The following is an 18,436-nucleotide window of genomic DNA, read 5'->3' as shown; positions in this document are numbered from 1 at the left end:
ACTATTTTTAAAACATTTTAAAAGCTAAGCTGAATCCTTTGAGAGCCAGATTCCAAATTCAGCACCAGCCAATGCTCAAATCTGAATGGCCCAATAAAGTTTCTTTCAGAGAGCAGAGGATTCTTTTTGTTTTAGAATGCAAGAGAAACTTTTAAACAGACATTTAGTGCAGAACTTAAGAGCAGTTTTTAAAACTTTTAGTACAGAATTCAAATTTTTTGCATCCATGACTTGAATAGAACTTCCGATTTTGGCCTTTTTTCATTTAATTTACAGTTTCTTCAAGAAATGAATAATATTTTAAAAGCCTTTAAAAATCATGACTAAAATCAATAATTAACACTGATTTATCAAGGAAAATGGGCTACAATGGAAGTGTGGTTGATTTCAAAGTGACTTCTTTATTTGAAATATGCAAGAAATATTTTTGGATTCTGTTATTATCCTCTTCTGTAGAGCCAAGGAAGTAAAAAAACCTAATCCTTCCAAGAAAGTTACTCATATATAAGCATACAGAACCATTTTTCGATGGAGGGGGGGGGGAGGGGGTAAAAATTAAATAATCCTCCAGGAAGCAAGAGGGATTGGTTACATGTGGTAAACAATGCATTTTAATTTTCATCACCCCAATTTTCTAGTGGCATCTTTCAAATCAATCTTTAGGCAAAAAATCCAACCCTCATTAGTAAACATTTACAATCTAAAAAAAAAAATAAAAAAAAAAATAAAAGATACATTAAGACTGAAAACTCTGTAGATATGTTTCCAATCAGGAAAAAGTTGTAAATTTGATTTTTACTACAGTGCTGTTTACTATGATTTTTTATTGCTAAACCTGTTAAACAATAAATAATACACACAGCAGAAAAAAAGATAACAGACTGACTTCATAACAAATAAACAGGAATTTCACTTACATTAGCCTTTACAGAAACCATCACCTCTTGGCTATAAACAACACACTAGTAGAGAGTACCAAGGGTTAACTATATTTCTATTATGTTGTCTATCTACTGAAGTTAGTGTCCTCATGGTCAGTTACTCTAATACTGTGAGCTATTCATGAATTTCTGTCCAAAGTAGGACATGAATTTCTGTTCAAAGTAGGGAGCTGAAGTAGATATATAGTAAACAGTTGCTTACTACAGTTTAACTGTTTACTACAGTGCTGTTTACTATGATTTTTATTGCTAAACCTGTTAAACAATAAATAATACACACAGCAGAAAAAAAGATAACAGACTGACTTCAAAACAAATAAACAGGAATTTCCCTTACATTAGCCTTTACAGAAACCATCACCTCTTGGCTATAAACAACACACTAGTAGAGAGTACCAAGGGTTAACTATATTTCTATTATGTTGTCTATCTACTGAAGTTAGTGTCCTCATGGTCAGTTACTCTAATACTGTGAGCTATTCATGAATTTCTGTCCAAAGTAGGACATGAATTTCTGTTCAAAGTAGGGAGCTGAAGTAGATATATAGCAAACCTAAAGAATCATGATAATGTTTGTATGACTTAAAAAAAAAAATCCAAAAGAGGGCACAGTATAGAATATTGAAAAGGGCAGATGAATTAGAAGAAAAACACACAAAGATAACTTTTGATGCACAATTTTGTGGTAACTATACATGCATGTAGTTGCCAGGTGAGATGAAGAACACCTAATCCTGCTGCAAGGACAAGTAAGTACAGGAATATATAATGTAGCAATTCTGCAAGAGATGTGGATTTCCATGAGTTGACAGGTGTGAGGCAAAATTAAGCCAATTGAATGTGTTAGATAGGTGACATTTTTACTGACTGGACCCGAAAAGTGTGTGCACACAGTATGTTTTAATCTAGTTCAACTTTCCCCTCAACATATCTTCAAATATTTACTTCAATACCCTTACCCCTGGCAGTATTTGCTACAGCAGTAGTGCTAGCATGCCAATATTGCCTTTTTGGTGAAGTGATCAGTTCCCTCATCGTTTCCTAGAAGTTCCAAATTAATACACTCAGTCACTCCTGAGTTACACCTTTTTGAAAACCCATATACACATAACATGTTTTGATTTAGTTTCTGGATTCACATTTTAAGTTCAGGATTTATTCTTAAAAGTTTCATTAATCTATCTTAGCCTTACTACTTTCCAAGATAGCAAGAATCCCCTAACCTAGAATTTATCATACATTTGCCCATTAGGGGGAGGGGGTAAAGTTTAATGGTATGCCTTAAGAAATGGTATTAGTAAGTTACCTATTTTAGAATGTTTTAAGGTAACCTAGCCTAGTTTTCAGAAATTTAAAATGTATCCCTCCAGAGAGTGGTAATATTCTGCTAACACCAAATCATTTCTGATTTTACCTAGTCAAAAATGCAAAAATGGGCCATGCAATTCAATAGTTCAAAATGCAAAATTTTGCATCTTGGACATAACAACCCTCAGCACACTTATCATATTGATTGCAATATCATGCATGATTGCTGTGCTTATGCTTCTAATGCTTGCATATGCTTGCAGTTGCTTATCATGCTTTTTTTGTTATTATGCTTGCAGTTGCTCATTATGCTTTTTGTTCTAGATGCTTGGGTTTAATAGAACAATAATATGGTAGAACACTACATGGTGTCAGAAGATGAAAACAAAGCCACCAAGTATTGATTGGGATTGATTCAGCTTTCCTCAGTGATGAATAGAAACACTTTGAACAACATGTAAAACTCATGTTTCTGGGATTCCTGTCTGGAAAGACACAGGAAAGCAAGTGTGCCTACCTTTTCATCTTCTCATCTGGCCTTCCCATTACCAACAGTGTGTTTACCCAATACATATTCCAAAAACGTGACCAACTTGAAGGAGAAAGCATAGAGAAATACACCACAAAACTGAAAATTCTATTAGTGCTGATGAAATGGTTCGAGACAAAATAGTCAGTGGCGTCAGAGACAAATAAATGAGAGAAAGACTTCTTCTGGAAGGTGACACACTAACTTTGGTACTAGCTGTTAATAAATGTCGTTCCTACCAATTAACCCAGGCACAGCTAAGAATATTTGAAAAAGAAAATGTCCAGTCAGGTCTAATATTTCCAAATACAGTCAGGAAATACAAAGATGCACCTCCATCATCTAGAAAAACTAAGGAGTGCTATTTCTGTAAAGGTTCATACTCACCTAGCCACAACTGTCCTACAAAGGGCAAAATCTGCACTAAGTCCAAAAAGCTAAATAACTTTGAACAAATCACTTAATGCTGTGACTGAATACAAGAAGAGCCCAATTGACAACAGTGATGAAGATGACAACGTTTTTCTATATGCCATAGAAAAGAAAACCAATAAAGACAAGGACAAGGCTCTTATTACATTGGAAGAAAACTACTCCCTACCTGTGAATTCAAAGTTGACACAGGAGCACAAGCAAACATTTTACCTGCCAAGTATTTTGATGCCTTACCACATCAACCATCACTGAAACAAAGTACTCAGAAACTCACTGGCTACTGTGGATCCAAAATTCCTGTCAGAGGCATATGCCAGCTGAGCTGCAAGCACAAATCAAGCAAAGCTGAAACCTTACCATTTTTATTGTCAAAACTGATTCAGTGCCAATCAGCGTTGCCAACGCGGTACAATTGTACCGTTTTTGGTACAATTTAGAGGTTCCAGTTCCAGTTCAAAAAATTCGTAGCAGGATATATGAACTACCAATGAGTCCTTTCACCCCTTTGATTCTCCAGAAAGTGTCATAAGATACTTAGAAATTCATTGTCCTCAACTGTAACCAATTCTTCTTATCAGCTAAAACAAACCAATCATCCCAATTGAACTTCTTAATTCTTCTGATGGGTTGTGGGAAGTGCGGGTACTTGAGTCACCTTTCCCCAGCAATTTAAGACTTATAGGCCGGCCAGTACCAATACAGCTCTTCATCAGCTTCGCTCTCTTCTGCACTTTCCAGAATAAATGATGAATGGCCTCCTTTTTAATGACTTCATTATGCATAATAAACACTAATCAGTTAGACTCTTCTTTAAAATGTCAATAGATGACTTAAAAATCTTTTTATCCACGTTCCAAGGCAGGTTTAAATTCATGATTGCAGTGTAGGAATTAGGAATATTAGCCATAGAGCATAGGCGTTTAAGGGAAATAGTCTTTAAACTCAATGGCTGACAATCAAATAGGACATGCTGGATTGTTTCATCAGTTGCAAAGCAGACCCTGCCTAGAGGGGTTGATGTAGATTCCAATTAAATAACATACTATTGGAAAGAAGGGCACCTGATTTCACACGGTAATATAGCTTGTGTGTAATCTAGAATGAAAAGGAGATAAAGTCAATTTGCTGTGATTAACATTAGATCTTTGCCCAAAAATCACGTTATTTGAGGTCAGAGAGAGGGCTTGGGTTTAACAACGAAGCCTTGGCTGCTAGTAAATCGGCTGTATCATTATATTTGATGCCTTTATGGCTTGGAAAATGTTGGAAACAAATCTGGTTGCCTTTAGCCTGGAGGTTCAGAAGCTGTCTTCTAATGTTGAATAGGTCCTTATCATTGGCAGTTCTATTTTTTTTTTTGAGCAACAGTATTGCCGATTTGGAGTCAGAAAGGCAAAGAATTATGCTATAATTAAGGAGAACATCTAGGGCCAAGCGAATGGCACATAATCCAGCTGACAAAATAGAAGATCCCAAAGGTAGGGGTGAAAAAAGGTTAAGGTTCAGTGATGGGATACATACTCCTGCTCCAGCTCTCACACCCTAAACAGATCCATCTGAATAGATTTTCCTGTGATGGGGGTATAGCTTCGAAATCTGTTCAGCCAGAATAGTCTGAATCTCATGATTGGGAATTTGGTTTTTATTTATTGGAATAAGTTTGGGACTTACTTAGCTTACTTAGGTCCTCCTATGCCTGGGGGAGCATAAGGCAGCAACAGTGGTTCGCCACGACGACCTGTCCTGAGCCTTCAACCATAGCTCCTCCAACGAGGACCTCGCCAGCTTCGCCTCCTTCATTAGTGACCTGCCAAGGGTCATTTTCGGTCTCCCTGATTTGCGGAGACCGGGGGGTGTCCAACACCATGCGTCGTGCGGCAGCCTTCCATCCCCCATTCACACCATATGCCCCCAATACATACATCGCCGCTTTCTAATGAGATCAAGGATGGGGGTATGATTTGTCATACGATAGATTTCATCATTTCGTATTCTTTCCGTCCAATGTATATTTAGGATAGACCTTAGGCAATTATTGTCGAATGACTGGAGTCGTTGTTCTAGCTGAGCAGTGATGCTCCAAGTTTCGCAGCCGTACGTAAGGACAGAGAACACATTGCTATTATAAATTTTAAGCTTCAACTTCTGGGAATATTTATTATTTTTCCAAACATTTCTAAGGCAGCTTAAAGCAGACCCAGCCAATGTTATTCGGCACAGTATTTCTTTTTCGGACTTGGCATCTTGCTTAAGAATGCTGCCGAGATACTTGAACTCTCTCACTTCCTCAATTTCCTCGTTGTTAACCAAAAGTCCTTCGGCTAAGTCAGGTATGACTGCATTCGACATTGACTTGATCTTGTTAGCATTTATGGAGAGTCCGACAGCATTTGCCATACGACCGAGTTCATTAATGTTGCGTTGCATATCCTCTGGGTCGTGGGTAATAAGTGCAACATCGTCAGTAAAATCACCATCATTGAGTTCTCTCAGTGGATTTAATTGTAGACCGCCACTAAAACTGCATCCACGGAGAACAAAATATATCACTATGGCAAACAGTAATGGTGATAGAATGCAGTCCTGCCTTACACCTGACTGAACAGAAAACCACTCCGTTAGGCCACTCTCTGTCTGTACTGTGCACATGATATCATGATATAGCGCTTGGATTATATTTACAATTTTGGTCGGAATTCCATAATGCACTAAAATCTTCCACATGGTTCCGCGATGTATCGAGTCGAAGGCTTTGAGAAAATCTATAAATACTATAAGTAGCTGAACTTGCCATTAATTGGATTCATCCAGCAGGACTCTCAGGCTAAATATCAGGTCACAACATAATCTATTCTGGCGGAATCCGTGCTGCTCATCTCTCAGAACTTTCTCCACTTTACTTTGAATCCTGTTAAGAATTATTTGGCACAGGACTTTGCTGCCAACAGACTGTAAAGCAATACCTCTACAATTATCACACTTAGTCTTTTGTCCCTTTTTGAAGTGTTTTACAATTACTCCCTTCGACCATTCACTAGGGACTTTTTCTTCATCCCAAACACGGGAAAGAAGTTCAAATATGGGTTCGGCTAGGGCGCTTCTACCGTACATCAGTAATTCTGGTGATATGCCATCGTTGCCTGCAGCCTTTCCGTTTTTCATAAGTCTTTAGGGCCTCCTTGACTTCACTAAGCATGAGAGGTCCGGAACATATTCCGAGATCGAACAGTGGTTCTTCAGGGATATTTAAAGTAGTTGTGGGAGGCATCTGATTTAGTACCTCTCTAAAATGCTCTTTCCAGCGTCGGACTATGTCATCAGTCTGGGTTAATAAAATGCCATCTTTGCTTTCAACTTGGGTCGACGACGCCTTTGAAATACCCGCTAACTGCTTCGTTATGGCATACACAGTACGGCTATCTCCCCGTCTAGCGGCTGTCTCAGCCTGTTCGACCATAGTTTCGAGGTACATCCTCTTATCATCCCTGGTTGCTGCTTTGACTTGCTTATGGAGACGCTTGCACTGCGCTTTCAGGTTATCTACATATTCTCTAGAACAAGTCGTGCTATGGTCATACTTATCTACGAGGATTTTGAGTTGTGCCCTTTGATCAATAATATCACAACTACTTTCAGATATCCACTACTTTTTCTTCTTCCAGTCAACAACTTCTTGTGCGACCTCTTTCACGGTTTCTGCAATTTTTTCCCACTGACTATCAAGCGACACTTTGTCCCTTAGAAGGGAAAACTTGTTTGACAAAGCTGTAGTATACTTTTGCAATACGTTCGGGTCCTGCAATTTCCTCAAATTGAAGGTTTTCACTGGCCGCTGGGGCTTTGTCACAGTTTTTAGTTTCATCTTGAACTTGGCAACAGCAAGTTGGTGATCGGAATAGCAGTCGGCACCTCGGAAGGTTCTACCATCCTCTTGACATCGTCGCCTGCGCCTCGCAATTAGGATATGGTCAATTTCATTTTGTGTTACACCATCAGGCGAGTTCCAAGTATACTTGTGAATCTGTTTATGTGGAAACCATGTTGCGCCGACGATAAGTTCATGAGTAGAGCAAAAATTGATTAGTCGCACACCATTGTCACAAACTTGTGTAACAAAAAGAACCTGGTTATAGTTTTTTGCCATCTTGATCTGAATGATGTTGATCTAGAAGATAGTTTTCCTGTAAGACTCCTTCTTGAGACTTATAGAAGTTCAGCAATATGCAGCAGAAGATATTTACCGGGGTATAACTAAACTACTTTTTCAAGAAATTGGAGCTCCAAAGGCAAACCTAATAGGATTTGCCGCAGACAATGCGTCGGTTATGATGGGGGAACAAGGTGTTGTTTAGGCGAAGCTGTCAGAAGACTGTTCAAGTTTTTTTTTACTTCATGCCATTCCATTCACATATGTGCTAGTGCTGCCAGAAAACAATAGCGAAAAGAAATTGAAGATTTTTGTCAGGATATATACAGCTATATTTGTCACAGCCCAAAGGGCCAATGAGATATTAGAATTGCAAAAGTAAATAGAATTAAAAGAACATCGAATTTTGAAACATATAGCACCTTGGTGGTTGTCTAGACAAGCAGCTGTAGCTCAAAATTTGGAGCAGTGGGATTGCTTGACTTTATTCTTCCATGATGAAAGTCTTAAAGAGGACAACAAGCCGGGGAAGGCCACTGCTATACTAAAAAATTTGTTGTCAGTAGTTTTCAAGGCTTACTTTGCCTTCCTGGTGTAATTTTTGAAGTATATCGAAGACCTAAACAAGCAATTTCATGCAGAAGAAACCCAGATTCATATTGTCTATAATAGTTTTTCTGAAGTATACAAGACAATGGCATCCCACTTTTTGTTGCCTAGTTATGCCAAAGAAATTAATTCCTGCCTCATAAACCCACGTGACACCACCTACTACGTCAATGTCAAGGACATGGAATGTGGGGGCCGAGTGGAAGTGATTTCTGACAAAGGAAAGGTATCTCTATCTGCTGCAATTGAGTTTAAAAAAGAGTGTAGGAAATTTCTGATTGTCCTCTGTGATGAGATGAGAAAGCGCTTTTAAACTCCAGGTGTTCATTGGTAAGAAACTTCAATAGGCTTCATCCACGCTATGCTATGGGAGTAGAGTAAAATCAGCCAAACCTGGCACCACATCTGGCTCAGTTTCTGAATTTACTTAGTTACAATGACCTGGAAGATATCGTCCAAGAGTGGAAGAGATTACCCTTTTGATCTGAGCTTGGTACTTCGATTGACTCAGATCCAGCTATGTTTTGGACTTGGGTTTACAGGCAAAAGATGTTAATGGGTCTAAACGTTTTCTTCTGCTCGGGCGTTTCAATTTCAGCCTACTTGTTCTCCCACACGCTTCTGCTGCTGCTGAGCAATTTTTCTAAGCTGTCAAACTGAACAAAACCAGTATTAGAAATCGTTTTAGTTTTACCACCTTGAATGGGATGGGCTTCTCAGTAAAAAACGGATTGTCTCAAAGAACTGGAAACCACACTTAAAAATGGTTCTGCATCAAATGTGGAAAAACTGTGGAAGCGGATATGAAACAGCTGGGCTACAAGAAGAAACATCAAAAAAAATAATCAACTAGCACAAATGTTTGTGAACAACAAAATTTACAAATAAATTTCTTGTGGATTATTATCTCGATTTATCAGTAGTTGTACCGAACCAAACGTGCTCAAAATCCTCCTCAGGGCCATACTGTGGTGTTTCTTTTGTTGATGGTGAAGTTTTTTTCCCCACATTAGAGTGCAGACGGTCTGTTATCATAGTAATATCCTTTCTTGTTTAGATTAAAGCTTATTCCAATAGGCAATGCATAGAACTCCCCCTAAAAAAAAGTCCCCCCGATCCCACCCCAAATACTAATGAAATTGATCCCCATCCTCGCTGGTCAAGTTCACTATCACAAAGCTCACATGATAGCTCTAATTCTGAGAATAGGACAATGATCAGTGTAGGGGCTAATGTCACTATAAATGATAATAATGGGTTTCAAGAGGTCCCCTCTAAAAGCTCAAAAAAAAAGGAAAAAAAATCTCCCCAATCAAAAGTAATTCCCCTCCCCCTGCCCAAGATTCTCCCTCCCAAAACTTGGGAATTTACCTCAAAATTTCTCCTAATACCCCCTTTGAAATAAAAAAGATTACTGCAATAAGAGTTGCAATTTTCAAATTGTTAAAATCAATGTTTTCTCTTAACATTCACCGCGATGGATCTTGGCTAATAGCTGTCCAAGATCAGAAATCAGCAGATACAATAATTAGTCTAAAATCTCTTCTCAATATCCCAATTAATGCATCTAAATGGAACCAAAAACAATCCCCAACAAAGCAAGTATTATATAATGTTCCCCCAGAAATACCCATTCAGGAGTTAAAAGAAGGGCTCTCAGATAGGGCTGGCAACACAATCCCTGTTGAAGATAGCTATGACAATATACACCCTACATGGATAAAGAATCTCACCCCTTCATACAAACAGGAACTTCTAAATTGTTATAATCATGCTTGGGCTTCATCTATGTTCCCCAATATCTGGAAATGTTCGTCCCTCCTACCAATCCTAAAGAAAAATAAACCCAAAAATAACCCTGAGTCTTATAGGCCCATAATAATTACTCCTGTGATGGGGGAAATAATGAATGAATGGTTTTTATTTCCAATCATAAATAACACAAGGTTACACAACGGAGTAATGAAAAAAAGAAAAAAAAGAGAAAAAGAAAACGCAATAAGAGAAACAACAAGACTTCAATAACAATCTATATAAGCATACTAAACTCGTAATCAAACTAGCCTACGATAGCTCGGTACATATCATGATCAGGATTGAGCGAACGCCAAAATCGGACGAGTCGCTCAGTAGCTGCAGTAGTCGGGTCCGCAACGCTGTAATTTTTCGAAACTCTTAAATTTCTCTCCCTTGGCGCAACACTTAACAGATATTTTGCATACTTATAGTAAACCCTACAGACTGAGCGCTTATCTGATTCGGTGAAAATAGACCAAAACGGCGAGAGTGACAGAACATGCGGGATAACGAACACGGAATAAAGCCTTCCGAGTATATGGCGGTTATACATACGTTTGCAGGGTAGGAGTAGTCCGTATGCTTTGCGTGCCTTTTCTGAAAAATGCTCAACCAGTGCTTCACGAGTAGACCGCAGATATGAAGCGATCGGCAGTCCAAGGTAAGTGAGAGATGGCTTTGAGCTCACCGCAGTATCACCTAGGAGCACGCTAATCGGGGTCGAATCTTTCGCGTTGCGACGAAAAACAACTACTTCACTTTTGGCAGCGTTAAAAGCTAGTCCAATCTTAGCATATTCATTACTCAATATATTGTAATTATCCTCAACCCTTGAAACAGACCTACGTGCGTTAAGCATATCATCAGCGTAATTGATGAGCGACACGTCTATACCTAGATACATGCAGCACGTTTTGGCAGATTCTTGAGGGACGATAATACTGTTGTTGTATAGGAGAGGGGAAGTAATGGAGCCTTGCCGGATACCTTTACGGACAGGTATAACTACGGTGGATACCGCCATACCGCGATGAGTGGGGACTTTAATCTTCACTCTCAGTCTCCTATACATGCTCCTCCATACAACGACAACCGAACAGTTAACTCCGCGTTTGCAAGCAGAACTAAGTATATGTGCGTGGATACCGGAGTCGAATGCTCTACGTACATCGTGGCTTGCTAGAACAAGTGTATCATTATTATCGTGAGCACTGAGTAAAAGATTAGCTATCAACGAATGAACATGCTCGCGACTAGTACCACTCTTAAACCCGAATTGCGAATCGGGAGTATAACAAGCTTCACTTAGGTCACCAAAAACAAGCATTTCCATGAGTTTGCAGAATACCGGCGCAACAGTTATGGGGCGGTATGATGAACAGTTCCTGGGATCATTCCCTTTTTTGGGAACTGGTGTAACGACGCCAACACAGAAAACATCGGGGACAAGACCGCAGTTAAAGATCATCTGGTACATAAGAGCAAGGTGATTTAACACACTGTCACCCCCAATATCCAGATGCATTCCACAAATATTCTCATCACCTCGAGAATACTTCTTTTTCAGTTTAGATAGCATATGACGGATACTAGAGACAGTAACAACAAACCCGACACTTCGGTCATTTGACGCTAGGAGGGAGTCGAGCTCTTTTTCGAACTCTTCCTCGAGAGCCTTGTTCGGCGGTGAGAATTCGTCGGTGAAATATTTATTCCAATCACTTTCACTTGGCAAAATTTCTTCTTTGCGAGATTTCGGACTCCTTTTCTTTTTAATATACTTCCAGACTGCATTTGGGTCACCTTCAAGCACTTTGTAATTCTGGTCCATTAAGTCGGTTCGGCGTTTAGCAAGGGTCTTGGCGAACTTTCGCTTAGTATCTAGCCTGATATCATTCAAGACACCTTGACGAGGGCGCCCGCACTCGTTCCATAGTGTATACCAGAATTTAGATCGACTACAAGACTCGGACAACTGTACATTCTGAGACCACTGTGGATATTCACTTCCGATTCGAACTTTTCGTGTCGGAACTGCAGCCTTTTCGGTACAGCGTAGGGCATGTGTAATTTCTGCACAGTAATTGTTGAGGAGTATCTGCTTCTCATTATCGGGAACAGGCGAACCTTGCTGAAGCAGTTGAAATGGGACCTTTATCTTTTCAAGTATATTATCATACACGGACTTGAAAAGCGCAGAGTCGGGTTTTCCCCACTCAGATATTACCACCTATTTAGGGTGACATACATCGGGCGAGTAGGTTTATTAGTGACATAGACCATATTTAAGATAGGTAGGTGGTTGGAAGCAAAGATGCTTAATTTTACCCTACATTTTCCGTTTGTCTTCACATCTGCAGAGCAATGTATTGAGTCAAGGGAGGATACAGAGCCGGAGTTGTGTACATACGAGTAGTCCAGGTCATTTTCAAGTACACGGAGACTTTCACAGGCAGCAACCAGAACCTGAGTTCTCGGGCTGTTGTCGCACAGGTTACAGTTCATGTCTCCGGTTACAATGCATGACAGTTTTTGCGTAACACATCCGTCAACTGCTCCACAAATCTGTCCACAAGCAAAATTGAATCTTGCATCAGATTCATCGTCACGATAATCCGTGGGCATATATACACAGAATAGGGCTGTATCAGCAATTCGGACACCGACGAAGAAATCAGACTGCTTGTACAAGGAAGGATTAAGACTTCTGCGTATCAGTATTGAAATACCACCAGAGGTTCTATCTCTGCCAGAACGCTTTGCAGGAACACTCAATACGCTGGAGCTGTCATTGACCTCAAGAAGTTGAAGTCCTTCTGTTGTAAGAAAGTGCTCCTGTAGACAGACTACGTCATATTCTTGTACTAATTGCTCAACCAGAGGTAGTTTAGCCAGAACTCCACCATTCATGTTCCATGATACAACTTTAAGTTCAAGATTATTCATTGTTTTAACGCTTTCTGTGCTTCAGGGCATTTAAAACTGTAACAGGGATGGTTTGCCGAACCACATAGAGCACATTTGAGGGGGTTCTGGCAGGGATTGTCCTTTGAGCTGGAGTGTTTCCCAGCGCAACGGGAGCACTTTGGCGGATTTGGATATGTCCTTGCTGCGTCGCCGAAGCATTGACACTTGTAGCACTGGAATGGCATAAATTTGTATTCGTGATTCGGCAGCCGCTCATACCCAATCACGGGGGGAAACTTGATTGCACTCTGTAGGTCTTCACGCGAATCAAACTTCAGTTTGAATGACCTGGTTTTGCCTATTCCAGAAGCTTCGACACATTTCGACACTAAACTGCGCAAGTCCTCTTCTGAAATACTAGCAGGGACGTGGCGAATTATCCCGAAGAAAGAGGGGCTTTTTACTCTCGCGACAATGAAATTATCGGTACCTGTAAGAGCCTGTGAAATGGAATCAGTGGTCGCTGTGTTTATAACGGGAAAGCTCCAATCACTTTTAAGAGGCCTCAGTTTAACAGTGTCATTGCTGGTCTGTCCGCAAAGTCAAATCAAGTAGTCGTTCCGGGATTCGGGATCAGTCAATCCTTGGGGCGAATTTGTGAGAACTATGGCTTAAGTCTGTTAATGCTTTCCGTTGTTCTCTCGCGATTGATAGGGATTGCGCAGCTGGTACTCAGACTCGACGAAACTGTCGAACTATCGGCATAGCTCTCCCACTTGTCTCGTCAAAGTTGCACTTATTTTGCCTGGAATAATCGGTACGTCATCAGGTTGGTATAATACGAACCACGGGAGCGAAATATTTTTTTCGTCACACAGCTTAAAAACTTTCATTATGTCAATGACATTATCCGAACTTTTGTCTCTTGCAGTCACTCTCGTCGCATATTCGGCTTCATCCCAAATCACCTTTTTCACTTCCAATATATCCGCATCGGAGAAATGTGAAACCGCACTTTTGACAATACTGTCTATCGGGTTTCCAGCCTTCATCGCCCGCTCAACAAAGTTCAGTACAGCATTTAACACAAGCTTCACGCTCGCCATTTTGCTACGGAATGATTATTACGCAACCCGCGAGCAATTAAGGCTTTAAAGATTTAGCGGTAGATACGACCCGTGGGAAGTGCAACACACGAATCACCTTATCCCAGCAGTTTAAGGATAAAAAATCCCGCTAGTACTGTACGGCCTCTTGAATGTTCGTTGTTGCTCACTTCTGCACAGGCTATCTCCGAAAAATGCAGCCCGAATTTTATCGCCGAAAATGGCAAAATATGCTGTCTAAATTTGGCAGCTATGCAATATTTGGCAACTATGTAACTTCACTTATTCAGAAGAAACAGTGATGGCAACAAAGATGACGCTATATGAAAATAGCAGAATAGATGGCGTGCCAGTCTATATAAGAAAAAAAGAAGATAGTGCTGGTGAGAATACCCAGAGAGAAATACCTATACTAGGAATTATAGAAGGTCCCTCAACTACTACTCAACTAAAAATCTAGAATTAGAGTGTAAAAATCTATATGGAAATAACCTCAAGGTAATGCAGAATCTTTATCCCATTAAGGGCAAAGATGCAAACTCAGCTACAATAACTCTGTATATAACATAGATCTATTACCGATCTATAATGGAGAAAATGATCTATTACCGACTCCTCTGGTTTGTTGAAAAAAATAATATTATCCCTCACACTCAATCTGGTTTCAGGAAACACCGTTCCTCAACAGATGCTTTCATATTGTTAACAAATGCAATAAATGAATCATTCTCAAAAAATAATGTCCTAGTTGCAGCTTTCCTAGATTTCGAAGGGGCATATGACAATGTGAACCACCAAATCCTTTTAAATAAATTTGCAAACCTTGGACTACCCCCCAAGCAAGTATCTTTTATAAAATCTTTCATAGAATTGCGAACTTTCATTGTTTGTGTAGGTTCAGCCTCTTCACTCCAAAAGACAATAACCAAAGGCCTTCCTCAGGGAGCAGTCCTCAGCTGCCTCCTCTTTGCCCTATATCTCTGGGACATGAACCTCCCCCACACGAATCTACATTATGCTGATAATCTGGTACTATGGTCATCTGGCAACACCTTTGAGATTGCAGAGTCAAAGCTGCAAAAGTCACTTTTCCAATTTGAAAAACTCTCTCAACATTCAGATTTACCCATTGCACCTACCAAGTCTAAAATAATCCAATTTCACCGAAAGCGAAATCATGTTAATGCAAGACTAACTCTAAATGGAACAACTATTTCAGAAGATAATCATATTAATTACCTAGGTCTCATGCTTGACCAAAAACTTAATTTCCACCTCCTCATTTCAAACACAATAAAAAAATGCTATAGAAAAACAAGTATACTAAAAAGACTTCTTTCCACACCCTGGGGAAGTAAAGGAGAAAACCTTACTCCAGTTTTATAAATCACATATAAGACCCCATATTGACTATGGGCTCATCGTCTATGGTGCATGTGCAAAGACCCAGATGCAAAAAATTGAAACAATACAAAACAATATAATACATCTCATATTTGGTCTTAGGAAACCCACAAGCACCAAGTTTCTGCTTATGGAGAGTGGATTAACAACAATAAGGGAGAGACGTAGCTTCCTCTTGATAAAACATCTTACAAAATTTGAATCCAATAGCTCACACACCCTACATAATTGGCTAGGAAATCCAACCATGTATAGAGGCATTGCAGATGAGTATGCCAATATTCAGAAGAAGTTCCCTGTACCCATAAAGTCTATTGCACCTACTTTCCCCCAATCCCCTCCAGGGACTTGGTCAATCCCCGTAATAAATACTGATTTCTCAAAGTGGACTAAAGATTTAACCCCTATTGCTTTTGTCCAGAAGAAATTCGCTGAACTTAATATAATTACTTATAAAAACCATTTCCAAATCTTTGTTGATGGGTCCAAAATGAATGAGAAGGTAGCAAGTGGTGCTTTCCTTCCTCTCCTGAAACTTGCACTGAGTGAGAGATTGTATAATAATGTATCTATAATATCTGCTGAGTTAAATGCCATAATCATCGCATTAGAACACCTTATGGAAAATAAACCTTTGATTGCTAATTCAAATAATATTGTAGTTTATTCTGACTCTTTATCAAGCCTTGATCTGCTGTCTTCAGCTCCTCAGTATAAGCTGGATATTGAAACTTATCATTGTCTTAGTACTATAGATAATCTTGCTTCAAGTGGCATAAGAACTTATCTTCAGTATATTCATAGCCACTCTGGTGTAAGTGGTAATCATCAGGTTGATGAAATAGTAAAAAATGTTATAAATATTGACCAGCCAAGTGGGAGACCAATCCCCATTAGAGATATTTACCAATGGAGACTATCAGATATTATCTTTGATAAGAAAAATCCTACTATTTCCCCATTTCCCAATAAGTATTTTTCTAAAATTTATCATAGAATTCGTTCTGGAACAAATGGACTAAATTTTCTTGCATTCTTGTATCAGTTTCCTAATTCAAGTGGTTCAGTTTCCCTGTCCCCTCTTTGCAGGTATTGTATTATGAATAATGAAACAATTGACCATTTGAATGTAATATGCTGACGTCTGCACAGCATACCTTGCATTGTATACTGTTAAAGTGCTTCAAACACCACAAAATCTCACTATCAGCCAAGAGCCTAGCCAAGTATACCTGCACACAGAGCACAGAAATCGAAATCTATCATCTTATATTTGAACTCCTTGAGTCGAAAGACCTAATGAAAGATATCTGAGAATATCTAATAAATAAGAGACAACCAAGCCAGTAGCTCTGTAGCCCCCAGAGTGAAGCAAAAGGAAAAGGGCTAAATAGTATCAACTGAAAAGCCCGCCTGCTGTGAAAAAGAAGAAGAAATGTTACAATTTTACTACTTTTGTATGGTTTAAGCTGATTTTTTTCTGTGATTTTTTCTGCTGATTTTTTTTTAATTTTTTTTGTGAAATAGAAGAAGAAGAAGAAGAAATATTTCTTTTTTTTGCTTCAAAAACCACAAAATCTCACTATCAGCCAAGAGCCTAGCCAACTATACCTGCACACAGAGCACAGAAATCGATATCTATCATCTTATATTTGAACTCCTTGAGTCGAAAGACCTACTGAAAGATATCTGAGAATATCTAATAAATAAGAGACAACCACAACCAAGCCAGTAGCTCTGTAGCCCACAGAGTGAAGCAAAACGAAAAGGGCTACATAGTATCAACTGAAAAGCCCGCCTGCTGTGAAAAAGAAGAAGAAAGTTACAATTTTACTACTTTTGTATGGTTTAAGCTGATTTTTTCTGCAATATAGTCAAAATACTTCTGTTAAATTAATTTAGTTCTGATTAATAGAATCGACCAAGAACTTAAGTAAAATGACCAGTGAATTATGTGGTCAACATGTAACTCGCCGGTGGGTAGCCTAGTCTGTGGACCTATGGGAATCTGTGGTGATAGTCACTTTCATGGCATGATTGCTGATGTTTTTTTAGCTTCTGGCGCTCGTTACTCATCCTATAGGTGGATTATAAGCTGTTGACACTACGTTATTGGCTTTCTGACTTTATCCATTATTTGACTTAATGCCAAAAATTTCAAAAAAAAGGATTAATCCCAACAATCAGCTTCAAGAACGCTTTCAGAAAATTTTACTGAAACCTTCTTCTAAAATGCTTTTAGTGGTTTGGTACTGCTATATTGTCAAGCTGAGAAAGTCTATAGAAGCATTCATCATATTTCAAGCTACTGCCTTCGGTACATTTTTCCAGCTCTTGCCCTAAAACTTTTCCTCAGTTTTCAGCAAAATCAACTAAACATAACTACCGGCTAGCGTCACAAAGCAACGCGAGTGGCGAATTTTTAACCTACTGTTCAGATGGTACAAATTTATCTCTTGTGGTACAACTTCGACCGGATAACTGGTACAATTTATCTCAAAGCATTGGCAACACTGGTGCCAATTCTTGGATTCTTGTCAAGCATTGATCTGAACATAGTGAAACTTGTCTTGAATGTCAGTAAAGTTGAAGAAAAGACTTGCAACATCCTGCATGTATTTGACAGGACAAAAGTGGATGATATAGTTGGCAACTACAAAGACGTTTTCCAAGGAATAGGAAAGCTAGATGCAGAGTGCCATTTGTACCTGAAGGACAACACAGTCCCTACAGCATACCCAGCAAGAAGAATCGCATCATCACTTTGAGGAAAGCTAGAAGCAGAACTTAATCGCATGGAAGAACAAGGTATAATTGAAAAAATCTCCAAACCAACTGACTGGGTTAATTTGATGGTTGCTGTAGAAAAAAGGATGGCAGTCTACAAATATGTATTGACCCTGTTGATTTAAATAAAACAATCCAAAGACCATTGCACCATATTCCCTCCCTAGAAGATGTCACATCCAAACTCCATGGAGTAAAGTATTTGAGCAAGTTGGATGCAAGATCAGGGTGTCAGTCACTAGTCTTAGATGATGAATCTGCAGATCTAACCACATTCAACACCATCTTTGGCAAATACCATTTCAAACGGATACCATTTGGCATCATATCAGCCCAGGATGAGTTCCAAAGAAGAATTGAAGAGGTTTTTGAGGGACTAGACGGTTTTGCTGTCATCATTGATAATCTTCTAGTTTTTGGGTCAACCATTGAGGAACATAATAGGTGATTGACAGCTATACTAGAG

The 18,436-nt window shown here is 39.2% G+C and overlaps 2 protein-coding genes across 3 annotated transcripts in view; both read right to left on the bottom strand.

Annotated features, from left to right (window-relative positions):
• LOC148942081 (SREBP regulating gene protein) overlaps nucleotides 1–18,436 on the bottom strand; it is a 62,950-nt gene that overhangs the window by 34,608 nt on the left and 9,906 nt on the right. The gene's annotated exons all lie outside the window — the stretch shown is intronic.
• Nucleotides 1–18,436, bottom strand: part of LOC148942082 (uncharacterized protein C15orf61) — a 42,470-nt gene that overhangs the window by 14,132 nt on the left and 9,902 nt on the right. Inside the window, exon 1 of one of the 2 annotated variants that reach the window (XM_089103671.1) lies at nucleotides 3,166–3,216. The exons of the other annotated variant lie outside the window; for it this stretch is intronic. The gene's annotated coding sequence lies outside the window, so the exon portion shown is untranslated. Of the gene's footprint in view, nucleotides 1–3,165; nucleotides 3,217–18,436 lie in introns of those variants that run through there. 2 annotated transcript variants of the gene reach the window in all.

This window comes from Artemia sp. Qi Xiang Cuo, chromosome 17 (assembly GCF_049724085.1).
Source record: "Artemia sp. Qi Xiang Cuo chromosome 17, ASM4972408v1, whole genome shotgun sequence".
NCBI lineage: Eukaryota > Metazoa > Arthropoda > Branchiopoda > Anostraca > Artemiidae > Artemia > Artemia sp. Qi Xiang Cuo.
Note: the sequence above shows the minus strand (reverse complement) of the source record. Positions and strands in the feature narration are given on the sequence as shown.